Raw genomic sequence first — 11,141 nt, forward strand, 5'->3', positions numbered from 1 at the left:
AGGGTAATTAAAAATCTAACTGGAGTGGAAATCTCAATTAACCAAAAATTGCATGACAAATAAAATTTGAATTTTGCTATCCCTTTAAGATTATCAATGTTAGTCATTTCTTAGATCATAATTGTCTATCTGAAGTATCCACAAGGGAATTTAGTCTAGATGGAAAGCCAATCTGAATTCTTTATGTAAAAGCAGGCTTCCATTGAAACAGCTTCTAAGAATCTGCCCTTTTTAGCCTAGTGATTGGTCTGATGCAGTCCCTCAAATGTGCTCCTTTGGAGAGCTTGCCTTTGAGGCTGTGAGTTATTGCTTCTGTGGAAGGATCAAGCGACTAACCTTCCATTCATATCTCACTGCCACAAGCAAAGACTCTCTTGACCTCTTTAGGAGCTGGAAGAAAGATGATGCCCTCTAGTACATTGGACAGTGTAGCCTGAAAGAATAGAATTAATCGTTACTTTCTGGGTCAGCTCCTGAAGCAGTTCCTTTATCATCATCCATCTTTTTCTAAACAAGATCTTTAAATTCCACTTTGTTAAAGAAAGAAATTAATGTGGCTGCTTTTTGTGGGGGTGGGATAAGAGTTTTCAGAGGGCATCGTTTTCTTTTCTTTTGAAAAAGAGGTTTTTTAAACATTTATAAGTATATTTTTAAAGTCCTAAGGTTTTTGAGGGTACCTGTATCTTTAGAAAATGATCACATGTACAGACTGTAGTGGACATTTGCTGCCAATGCTATCGTTTCTTTTTTCTTCCCCCAAACCCAGATTTCCGTATGGAAAGTTGTGTGTTTCATGGGAAGCTGGCCCTATCTCTGGCTTCAGGGCTAGAACCAGATATTGTAGGCAATCAGTAAATTTCATTCCAGTTTGGATGGCCTTGGTTTGGATGTGGGCAGGTAACCTAAACTATTATTACCAGGTTGAATTTGTGGGAATGTAGGGATAATTATACTTTGGTTTCTGCAAGATGAGGAAGAAGCATTTGTCACCGAAGGCATTCTAACTAATAACCTCATAGAGAAGATGAAATTCTCATTTTGTAAAAATCCCTGGAAGGCTATACAGGCTGAGGATGAGGATACTTTTAAAGGACGATAATGAAAGAGAGGATGATTATAACCTGGAGGAAAGGAACTTTGTCTAACACGCTGTGACCAGCAGAGCCTTGTGTGAGAAGGACCTCGACAGATGACATTTAATTGTGCAGAAACCAATGATGAAAAACATACAGAAGTGGAACTGTGCTCTCTTATGTGATGGTAAGGACAGTGTTTTATTTTATTTATTCATTTTTTTGCCTGGGACCAGTTAGTCTTGGTATTCCTTTTACATGCACATTCATTTGTATTAAAATTAATTTAGAATTAATTTGTATTAAAAATGTATTGCATGCCCAGGATGTACCAGATGCTTGCAATACAGAGCATTGTCATCATCATCATCCTCTCTATATTCAAAAATTCAAAAATCAGTGAGAAGAGGGTAGAAGAGATGGAGTAAAATAATGAAAACTCAATGTAACAAACCTATACAAAGCGATAGAAGACAATCGATGGGACAGTTATTTCCATCTGTGTAGCTAGCACAGTGCTTCCCAAAGGCAAGTCCATGGCTATGTTTTGCTATGGCAAAATGAGAAGATGAAGAACAACCAAATGGGTGAAATTTTTGTGAAACCAAATCACGAAATTGAAAAGCTGGCATGTATTCTGAGGTACTATTCTTCCCTTTTTGGCTCTAACTTAGTCTATGTATTATGATGGCTATATATTTGTGTGGTCTTTCTTGGGGAAGTAAAAATGGACAATTTTATATTGGGACTCGTCTTTTTAGTTTTAATAATGTCTGTGTTATGAAACCTTGGTAACCCCTTGTCCAGGATCTAGCTGGAGTAGGCTTTCAGTAAAGGTTATTCTGTAATGGATCTTAGAGAATACGCACCATTTCAGTAGGCAGAGTGAGGAAGCAGGGGCTCAGCATCGGCCCCTGGCAGGAGGTGGTGAGGCCTGCTTGAGGAATGGCAGGCATTCTGCCACGTTTTTAAAAGGAAAGAAAATGCAGGGAATGGCAAGTGCTGCAGCTGAAATAATTGGCTTGGTTCAGGTATTAAAAGGCCTTGAATGTCATGCTGAAGAACTGAGATTTGATCTAATAGGCAGTTGGAGCCCCTGAAGCATTTTAAAGTAAGGAAGTAACATGCTCAGATATATGATTTTGAAAGATAATAAAAATAATGGGAAAATGTGTTCATTTCTGTGATAGTTACATTTTCAGTGGGTCTAGAAATAGAAGCTAATGTTTAAATATGAAGAATAAAGCTGGTAACAGGGCCCTGATATTCAGCAGCAGAAGGAATTGGTCAGTGATTTGTGCAAAAATATGAATCACACACTTGGCTATTGCAGGTTATTCTCAAACAGTCTCCCTCTCCCTCTCCAGACACACGCAGGCATGCACACATGCGCACACACAGGCATACACATACATACCAGAGACTTCAGAGCACAACCCCCCTATTCCAATAGTTCCCTTTCTTTCATTATATCTTAGAATTAGGGACAGTTTCTTGCCTGATTTGTTGTATTGGATGAATATCTGCTGGTCTTCCCAGAAGCCAACTGTGTTTCTAAAGGAGCACCTTGGGAACCTTCGGAAGCAGTTCACTGCTGTAATGGCGAGACTGGGAGAAACAAGCTTGTGGAGTCTGGGTCTCTCTAAGGAGACACTCTGTTTGTATTAGGATATAGTTGTTAGTTTATTTGTCCCATTCTAAGTGAAAATAAATTCAAAGAGCAAGTAAATTGCCATGTGCCCATGTCTCAACACTGGATTAAAGTGAGGCCTAATCTAGCGGAAAGAAAATGCTCTGTGGTTGGAAAGAATTTTGTTGGAGTTCCAGGTCCTGTGTATTCACTATGTGATCTTGGCCAAGCATTTTAACTTCTTTGGTTTTCAGTTTGTTCAGGTGTCTGCTCAATCTCATAAAATTACTAGGATGTTTAAATAAAATGATGTAAGTAAAGCCCAGCTCCTGGCTCATCATGGATGATCATGGACTGGCAGTTGACTTCTTACAGCTGAGAATGACAGGCATTATCATTTTACATTTATAGGGTCCAGGCAAGAATGTAAATGGGGGCCTATGTGCCATATGTCTAAATCCTTAAAAGTTATAAAACAACTAGAGCACACACACATATAAATTAATGTTATCTGCTTCTAGAATGGCAAATATGCCCTCACAATGAACAGTTCAAAACTATCTGTAAAGCAACAGTTCATAACATATAACTGTGGATAGTGCAATTCCATATTAATTTTGTGTTTGCCAAGACAGTGATTCCTTTGGAGAGATTTGTTGGCAATGGCTACTGGGCTGTAGCAGGAGGGAAAGGAAGGAAGGGATTTCTCAAGTTCACTTGCAGGGCAACCCATTCTCACTCCTATATCCTCTCTGACTTTCTCTTCCTCTTTATGCAGGAGAGACCCCTTTATCCTTCCTAAGGATGGATGTTTGCTCCTCTGTCTCCTCCACCAGAGACTCCTCTTGCCCCACCACCAGCTACTTCAAAATTTTTCTCCCCCGCCCCCAAGTCTTATTCAGATGACCTCTTGCTGCAAGTTGCCATCAACATCTCCACTCCCCACTAGCATTTCCCTTTTAAGTTTCTCTAAAGAACCTGAAACTGGAAGCCCAGGCTCTAACATCCTGTCCGACCTATGGTCCAGCATAGCCTGCCCTCATAATCTTTCCATCTCTGGCTCTGTCCTAAGACAGACTCTCAGGTGGAAGTATACGGATACCCCAGCTAGCTCTATCGACATAGAAAGCAATAGCTGTCCTTGCCTGTCCCTTGGGCCAAGGGGTATACAGACTGGTGGCCTCTCAAAACACTAGACCAGGGGGGAGGACCTGGAATTGGAATTAGGATCACTGGGTCATGGATTCAGAGTTCCTGTACCTCAAGCCTTGTCTGGCAGGGGAAGCACAGCCTGCAGTGGGCACAACACCTTGACCCCTGTCTCTGTGAGCAGGAATGTGGGCGGAGGAGAGAAAGACTGAGGAGAGCAAGCACAGGGCTCAGCACGGGGGAGCTTCTTTTCTAGGCCTTAGGGGAATGCTGGTTTTAGGAGACATTTTGTATATGATGCTGTTCCCTGTTACTCCTGTCCACTTTTCAGTGCCTTGGATTGTCTTCTTCCTCTTTATTTCATCTGAACAGTGTTTTTCCCGCTTGTTCTTATTTTCTCTTCTTCACTCTTTGCATGCCCCAAATGGCCGCATGTTCTCTATTTTTCTGGACTTGCCAATGTGGAGTTTCTGAACAACTGATCACTTTTCACAGCTTGCTCATAATTACTAAAATATCACTCCTCATCTCCAGCTACAGTTGAGACACATGCTATTTCACCCTCTGACCCATGAACTCCATCCTTAATTATGATGACGAGGGGCTGTGTGCCAGGGCATTCATTGCTGTGTTGCATGAGATGATGTTGTAGGGGAGGCTAAACTTGACCTCTATCCCTCTCAGGTTTCAGCTGGGATTCTTTAACAAAGAGACAGATTCACAAGAGGAAAACAAACAGTTCATTAACAAATGTAGTGCACATCACACAGGAAATTTTAATGAAAAGTAACTCAATGCAGTGGCTTAAAATTTTAGTTTCTAAAGCATATTTAACAAAGAACAATACATTTGCAGAGCGACGACAGGACAAGGGAACAAAGTTTTAGCTTTGTAGCCTGGCAAATTGTGGGAAGGTAAATGTATGGGAGGGAACTAATGGAGGCGGGTTTGTTTGCAGATTCCTCTTGTGCCATCTCTGGGCTAATGGTTGGTGTCCGCGAAAAGGAGGATTTATAGCTTACCTTTGGGCACAAAAGGAGATTTCCCTGTGTTTGTTTCTTCTTAATGGCTTTTATCTGAGAGCAATTTTTGTGTCAGTGAGGCATTTGGGGGGTGACATGTCCTGGTTTTCTTCAGTAGGGAGGTCTGTTTGGAAGTCCGTTGCTGGAGAATCAGATGGGCAGAATGTGGTGGGCACACACGTGCGGTGCTTCATGTCACTACAGTCATAGGTGTTCAGATAGCAACATGTACAGATTACAAGAGCATTTTAATGCACAAAAAGTACCAAAGTAATACCATTTATGTAAAATAAGACTTCATAGTGTTGACTTTAAACAAATAAATAGCTAGATAGTTCTCTAGCAATATGGGTTTATTTGGGACTAACAAAGAATTATAATTTGGGACATGCAGTCTAATGGTAAAACCAGGTGGAGTTCAGGGCACAAAGGAGAGGAACTTTATTTTATAGAGGAAAGAGGAGCTCAGAGTGGCTGTTGTAAACAGAAAGTCTGATGGAGGAAACTGGGTATAGCGGCTTTTCATTGGCTCAGTTGTAACAGTCTTTCATTGGCTGAGTGGTTGCTGGGCAAAGAGAAGAAGCTTCTTTTTCCTGCTGGAGCAGTACAGTAGAAAAACATCCTTCTGTTGGAGATGGATATGCAGGGCTCTTTTTGTTTGGGGTAATTGATGAGTGGTAGGGCGTGAGAGCGCCCCCTACAGGCCCACCCAACTCTAATATAAATGAGGTATCTGTTTATTAATCTTCATAATATAAAAAAACAATATAGATTTTATAAAAACAAGAACAATACAAGAGACTAAGGCATGATTAACTCAACTCTCAGCATCTGAAATTCAAACAACAGCATATTATTTTGTGGTGGGCAATCCGTATGGCATTATGCACTCCTTCTCATCTCTTCAGCCTCCCAGTGAGGGTCGCAGGTACTGCTTCTTGCTATTATAACATCCTCAGTGCCCTTAATCCTTCACATTTTCATGGGGCATGTAGGCCAGATGTTTACCTTGCTGGGGAATCACCCAGTTCTCCCTTAGGACTCTGGGAGGGCTTTGCCATTCCTGCCTAAAAAAGAGAGTCAGTTTGTAGATCTAGGTTCTGCACGGTGTGGGGGCCCCAGGTCCTTGGCCCAGAGTGCTCCCCTTTCACTTACTGGTTCTAAACGGATGGGAAAAGTTGTTTTCGGTTTCTGCTCTTCCTCTTTACCTCCCACTTTGGTACTTTGCTCATTAAAATAAAATTAAAATGACCAGTTGAACCAAAGTGTGAGCCAACTGATTTAGACCAAGAATAGCTTATGGTTTTGGTCAGTGATACCCAAGGCTGACTGGGTAAGAGAATACATTGAGTGTGTCAAGAGGAAGTTAGAAATGTCTACTTACTTTTGTCTTATTCTTAATTTTTTAATTTTATGTATTTTATGATAACCACATTACATTAACTATATTAATGAAAGATACAAGCTAAAAGTACTTGGCAATCACAGCTTTAAGGGAACATTTATTTTCTCAAATGCTTAGGGTCCTATAAACGGTGATACATACAGCATTGAGGTACCACTAAGGAAAAATCTTTCAGTTTTCCATAAGCTTTTCTGGGATGATTTGTACTTTCTTGGGAGGTGGGCATGAAGGATTTACCTGATTGCTCCAAAACATTTAATGGCTTGCTTGTCATCTAAAATGTAAACTCTTAGTTCTAGAACATTTCCTCTTGATCCTGCAATGTTTCTCAACTGAGAGGTGCTGATGGAGTTTTGGGAGGGACATTTCCGCCTGGTGTGACACTTTCTGGGTATCACCAGAGGGTTAGAAACTCTGGCCTCCATCCTCTAAAAGACAGAGCACCTTACCCATTCTTGGCAATAACCCCAAATTCCCCCAAGATTTCCTCAGGCTCCCAATGAGGGGTCATTACCCATTCATCTAAGGACATTTTCCCCTGAGACTTTTCTGGCCCTTTCTGGACTTCTTGCAAGTACCTTATCTTCCCACACCTCCACCATTGATGCCCTCCCTGACTGTACCAACAAACAAAGATCCCTCCCTCCTAGGAATGTACAGTATCATGTATTTGGTAGATATATATTTATTCTTGTGGTATCTGTTATATTGTTGTCTTATGTCATTATATTGTATGTTTTATAAACTCGCATGATTTTATATATTGCTTTCCCGATTAGTTTGTAAGCTGAGACCCGAAAGGTGAGGGAAGGAGAAGAAAAGGCCTCCTCGGTGTTTCCTGTTCTGATCAGGATCTCCCTCTGAATACTTTCTCGGTTAAAGGGTTCCTAGTTTAGAGTCTAGGGAAGATTAGAATGATTGGTTCTAAGCAGTTTAGGCAGGGCACTAGAAATTTCATTCTGGGTTGAGAACTTTACATTTCTATTGTGGAGTTGAGTTTAGCTTTGGGCCATTTCAGTTGAGTGAGCTTCAGTAAATGCATTGGGTGAATGAATTAAAAGTTTTAGCAACCAACCACTTGTGAGAACTTGATTGAAACAGCTTTCTTCCCTCAGTACGATAACTGGAAAATTTCCATTTCTTCAGAGCCAGGGCGAAAAAAATGTTCTTTCCCCAAATGTCTATGTTTCTTGTTCCCTTCATTTAGATTTTACTGAACATAACAAAATTCTATATAGAAAGTGACCTGAATCTGCTGCTGCAAAACATAATCCTTTTTTACCAACATTTTGATAAGGTAGTTCATAGTGTCAAAAAGCAGCTTACTCTAAAACGAATACAAAGCGCGCAAATGCACATTAACTGAACAGTGTAGCTACTGAAACTGCAGTAGTCTGCAAGGTAATTAACATGGGTAGGGTCGAGTCCCTGTGACGGGCTGCTGGAGAACCGACAGGGTGCACCACGAGCCCATTTTGTGCGGGGCCACTCGGATGCCACCGTGTCTCTGGGTCATAACACTCCCTTTATCTGATTCTAGACACACCACAGGAGTACCAGTCGGGTCTGAGGTTAGCTTAGCTGCTTGTCGGGCCAGAACAGGCACCGCCCTGGCACACTCATCTGACAGGGACCCACAGCAGCCCAGACTAAGTCCTTGTGGATCTGCGCACAGGTCAGCAGCCACAGGAGGATTCTTCACTGTGTCCTCTCATTGCTGCTCCAAGGTCATCTCCCTGCTACCAGCTGTGCGCCCCAGCTCAGGACCCCACAGTGCGACGCTTTCTCCTCCGCCATAGTCCCCCAAATGTCTATGTCCTGACATTAAAAATCACCCAGGATTTTGGTAGCACTTTTGCTAACACCAAAAGCTCTTTTTCCCAATTTAGTAAAGTGAGAGAAAGGCAGTGATAACTTAGATAAGTTTTGTTCCCCCCCAGGAGCATTTTGGAGGAACTTGGCCTTGCTGTGAATGACCTTCCTACACCTTCATGCTTGTTACTTTCAGTCTAATAGCCAATTAAATTTGCATGAGGAAAGACTTAAGAGAGCTTCTGGTTGAAAGAACAGAAATGCTAGGGAACATTTAATAAGATGTCAGTGTATAAATCACCACAGACCACGGCTTGCGAGCTTGTAGCAGAATCAGTAAGAATTCCAGTGTTAAGGGGACTTAGCACCTGTATCCGAGAGGCAAGAGTGTGAACTGATAAAGGTGAGGTAATAGAGCAGTAGGGTTCTGGTCCCCATTCTGCCAGTACAGGGACCGGAATATGCCACCGCAAAATATACCATTTGGCATTAGGATTGTTTTGACCTGGGGGTGGGGCAAATGAAAATCAATAGCTGCAGAACGATATCTTCCTGGATCTTCCAATATTGGAAACTTCTAAATCTCCTTTTCCAGAAAGGTTTTAGGGCCATGAAGAAGACTGACAGTGGGCACCAAGAGGGACCTCCATAAACAATCTTTATTCTATGAGTGTTCTATGAGCCTATATATTTGCCTTCTCACAGTTTGCTGCCCCTGAAAGCTGGCAGTCCTTTCCCTTGTCTTGTCATTTCTCTAAAAATAAATTGCTCTTTTGTTAAGATACTACCAAGCCCAAGTTCTAACCACCCCTTTGGTTACTCATTTCTGCTGTACTTCCATGTACGTGGTCAATGCACACGTTAATAAATTTGTTTGCTTTTCTCTTGTTTCTCTGTCTTTTGTCAATCTGATTTCACAGGACACTGTGGGAGAACCTAGGAGGGTAGAGGGAAAACTAATTTCCCCCTACTTTGGGGTTAGGTTGAAGTGCAGGGGGGCAGGAAGTACCAGGGTGCAAGCACCCAAGTGTCATCTGGGTTGGCCCCGAACAGTGAAGACATGTCGAAACTCTTATTTTATGAAATTGCCAGTTATGGGGAATATACTACAGCCCAGGGGACATGGTCAATAATATTGCAATAACGTATTGCAATAACTCTCTATGTATATGGAGCTAGATGGATACCACACTTACCAGGACGATCTCTTTGTAGGTTACAGTATGTAAATATCTAATCACTGGGTTGTATACTTGAAACTCATATAATATCATATGTTAATTATAACTGAGAAATAAAAAAGTGTTAAAAGATAAAAATAAAATGTCAGGCCTTGACATCTGAACTCTCTTTGTAGTGAACGCTGCAGAGCATTTGCTCTGAAAAGAAGTCACGCTGCCAGGCCAGCAGCACCGACTCAACTGCAGCACCATTCGCTGGAGGGCGCGTGGGAGTGCAGGGCCATTTGGAATTCAGAGAAGCAGGTGAGTGTCAGCTGTGCTCCCTCCGTGGTTCTCCCCTCCCCCCTGCCCCAGACTCACTGCCACCTTCTCCGGTTCCTTGGTTCTTCAGCTCCTGCCGGGCTCTCACGTAGGGGCCTTTGTGCTTAGTTTTCTCTGCCCGGTTGTTAGTCGCCTGGTCCCTCACATGTTCACACACTTGTTTCTGTCTGGTCTTTACTCAAAAGACACTCTCTCAGTGAGGCCATTCCTGGACATCCCGTCTAAAATTGCCATCTTCTCTGCTATTATTTTTCTCCTAAACTCTTACTATTATTTAACAGATTATAAAATATGCTTGTTATTTTTTTTTCTTTCACCACTCTGCACTCTGAAACACAGTATTAACTCCATAAGAGGGTTTTTTTTTGTCTGCTTCCTTCATAGCTCTATCCTCCACACAGAAAACAGTGTTGGACACATAGTGTGTCTTCGATAAATATTTTTTAAAATATATTTTATTGATTATGCCATTACAGTTGTCTCATTCTCCCCCTCACTCCCCTCCACCCTGCACACCCCTCCCCCAGCATTCCCCCCACTTTGGTTCATGTCCATGTGTCACAAGTTCTTTAGATTCTGTATTTCCCATAGTATTCCTGCCCTCCCCCTGTCTATTTTCTACCTACTGTCTGTGCTACTTATTCTCTGTACCTTCTCCCCCCTTCTCTTCCTCCCACTCCCCTGTTGCTAACCCTCCATGTGATCTCCATTTCTATGTTTNACGTATTGCAATAACTCTCTATGTATATGGAGCTAGATGGATACCACACTTACCAGGACGATCTCTTTGTAGGTTACAGTATGTAAATATCTAATCACTGGGTTGTATACTTGAAACTCATATAATATCATATGTTAATTATAACTGAGAAATAAGAAAGTGTTAAAAGATAAAAATAAAATGTCAGGCCTTGACATCTGAACTCTCTTTGTAGTGAATGCTGCAGAGCATTTGCTCTGAAAAGAAGTCACGCTGCCAGGCCAGCAGCACCGACTCAACTGCAGCACCATTCGCTGGAGGGCACGTGGGAGTGCAGGGCCATTTGGAATTCAGAGAAGCAGGTGAGTGTCAGCTGTGCTCCCTCCGTGGTTCTCCCCTCCCCCTCTGCCCCAGACTCACTGCCACCTTCTCCGGTTCCTTGGTTCTTCAGCTCCTGCCGGGCTCTCACGTAGGGGTCTTTGTGCTTAGTTTTCTCTGCGCGGTTGTTAGTCGCCTGGTCCCTTACACGTTCACACACTTGTTTCTGTCTGGTCTTTACTCATAAGACACTCTCTCAGTGAGGCCATTCCTGGACATCCTGTCTAAAATTGCCATCTTCTCTGCTATTATTTTTCTCCTAAACTCTTACTATTATTTAACAGGTTATAAAATATGCTTGTTATTTTTTTTTTCTTTCACCACTCTGCACTCTGAAACACAGTATTAACTCCATAAGAGGGTTTTTTTTTGTCTGCTTCCTTCACAGCTCTATCCTCCACACAGAAAACAGTGTTGGACACATAGTGTGTCTTCAATAAATATTTTTTAAATATATTTTATTGATTATG

The 11,141-nt window shown here is 42.0% G+C and overlaps 1 pseudogene; it reads right to left on the reverse strand.

Moving 5' to 3' along the window:
- Positions 1-7,684: 7,684 nt before the first annotated feature.
- LOC118977480 (ragulator complex protein LAMTOR5-like) lies at positions 7,685-8,011 on the reverse strand (annotated as a pseudogene).
- Between the last annotated feature and the right edge of the window lie 3,130 nt (positions 8,012-11,141).

Source organism: Sturnira hondurensis, unplaced genomic scaffold (assembly GCF_014824575.4).
Source record: "Sturnira hondurensis isolate 20B ecotype Veracruz unplaced genomic scaffold, ASM1482457v3 Scaffold0021354, whole genome shotgun sequence".
Classification (NCBI taxonomy): Eukaryota; Metazoa; Chordata; class Mammalia; order Chiroptera; family Phyllostomidae; genus Sturnira; species Sturnira hondurensis.